This window comes from Neopsephotus bourkii, unplaced genomic scaffold (assembly GCF_033783945.1).
Source record: "Neopsephotus bourkii isolate Nb327-2 ecotype Australia unplaced genomic scaffold, CSIRO-AGI_Nbou_v1 NB_788, whole genome shotgun sequence".
Taxonomy (NCBI): domain Eukaryota; kingdom Metazoa; phylum Chordata; class Aves; order Psittaciformes; family Psittacidae; genus Neopsephotus; species Neopsephotus bourkii.
This window is the reverse complement of record NW_026901284.1, coordinates 327173-329344: the sequence shown is the minus strand read 5'-3', so window position 1 is coordinate 329344 and position 2172 is coordinate 327173. Positions and strand designations below refer to the sequence as shown.

At 37.1% G+C, this 2172-nt stretch overlaps 1 long non-coding RNA gene across 1 annotated transcript; it reads right to left on the bottom strand.

Annotated features, from left to right (window-relative positions):
* Window positions 1–1224: 1224 nt before the first annotated feature.
* Window positions 1225–1862, bottom strand: LOC133213218 (uncharacterized). Its single transcript, XR_009725732.1, has 2 exons — window positions 1746–1862; window positions 1225–1443 (listed from the first exon to the last, which is right to left on the bottom strand). It is a non-coding gene; the product is annotated as an uncharacterized LOC133213218 (long non-coding RNA).
* Between the last annotated feature and the right edge of the window lie 310 nt (window positions 1863–2172).

Genomic DNA, 2172 nt, shown 5'->3' with positions numbered 1-2172 from the left:
TATTTGTATGCTGTGTATTATGTGTTACAGATACTCTCTTCCTAGATCAGTGTTCTGGATTTTGCAGATTAAATTCTTTCTGATGTATTTTATTTTAAATAGCTTCAGAAAGAGAAACTTTGCTCTGCCCAGAGCTAAGATTGAGGGAATGATACAGAGAGTTGCTTTAACATTGATTCCTGGACTCCCTACTGCCTACTTAACACATCTTAGAGAAAAATCACACACACACACAAAAAGGGAGTATCTAGAGGAAACAGAAAAACTTATTAACTGATGTCCGTGAAGAGCATGGTATGAGCCAAAGGAGAGCAACCTCTGGTGTCCCACAAGTGGAGAATGGGGCATTTTTCTCATGGGGTTATGAGGTAAAAGATGATTCTTGAAAACACTTGAGATACGCCACTTTTTAATAGCACAAACCTGTTCCTACAGATCAGTTCTCATGGCTTCCTCTTGCTGGAAAAACTCCGAGTAGTGCAGAGATGCAAGAAAGTCCAGGAGAGCAAAAACCAAGGTGTTCTAAAATACCACTAATGCCAAATTCTAGAGAGCTTGCATTGTAAAGGTACTTCAATATCTCTTATTTTGGCGCATGGGCTTGGTATGAAGTATCCTTGAGATTATGAAGAAACAATGTTAATGGGCACAAAACCTACTTTTACTTTATGCGTGAGTATATCTAAAGCCAGGAAGTCTAGGGTCAATATTTGTGAAATTTGGCTTTCTTAATTGTAGACTCAGGTTTCAAAGACTGTTGACACAAGGTGAAAGTTTTTGAGAAGTTTTGATAGGTGTTACTTAGCAGGGCGCGTTCATTGTCCATCACAGTAGGAGCTTTGGGATCTGCCCACAGAAACAGGCAGCTGTACTGCATCACCTGTTTTCTGGTAAGAAACAGCTATCAGCAGTAGGCACATGTACTTTTGGCATATTGGTTTTGTTGTTGCTTGATTCCCATGAAGCCTCTTGTGTGCAAGATAAAAGCAAAGCACTAAAATTTATGTGTAAGGATAAATAAATTAATTATTCCAATGAGACCTGAGGAAATACAGTTTTAATTATAATAAACTATGAATCATGTGAAAAATATTTATACCCAATGCAAACAGTTAAGACTTTGCTGTAAGAGAAAACAGATGAAACTATGATGCGACTGTGTTTTAGGAATTATGTTAAGAAATTATTTTTCCCATTCTAAAGTCACATAGAGAAACATACCAATCTCTGCTGAACTTTTATTCAGGCACAACATAAAGAAGATCAAAAGAAGATGTTTGATTTCTTCAGATTGCCATTATGAGCTGGCAGCACTACCTTGTCGCAGTGGAAGCCAAACACCTTTTCTGTGAGCAATATCTGAGGTATTAACTAGGACTGACTGAATGGATCTGTTTACCGTAGCAGTGACATCTCATCAAGAACTTGGACTTCCAAGAAACTCTGAACAGCATTAAAATTCAGTTGTCTCCCCCATTTTTTGCTGAAACTACTAGTAACAGAGCCTGTTTCTGAGCAACTGATACTTTTTTCACATGAATTGAAAATAAGTTTATTATCACCTTTGTTTTACCAGCTGTTTATTCTTCAACACATTTATTCTGTGTGCCTCACTGATTTTTGAGAGTTTTCTTCTTAGAATGAGCCCCCTGTCCCTTTTATATTTCCCTGCAGTTACAGAAGCTTTTTCAATTTGAAGGGCAATAAAAATGCACAGAAGATCACATCATCTTGCTTGCACTTACAGGAAGGTGAGATTGGTGTGGCATAAGACTCCTCCAGTATGGGTATTGTGATCTGAGTCTCTTTACATCCCATGAAGAGAAGTAGATGTACCTACAGTGGATATGTAAGAAAAAAATTGCTGAACTACACCCGGGAAATACTTTTTCTATTATGTACTGTGGGAAATTATGGATCTTGATCAGAGATTGGCTGCTGTATTTAGACAGATGCATCCCATCTCACTTACCTGAAAAAAGATTATTTAAAATTCTTTATTCACTGCAAATAATGAGGTTTCAGTCAATTTTAGGGCTAATCTCCAAGTAAATTTTCTAGGAAAATATTTATCTTTAATTTTTTATTCCTAGATTTGGTGGCTAAACCTAAATGATGAATTAATTGAACAGCCCTAGCATCAGCTGCTTCCCTTCCATTTACTGGACCATG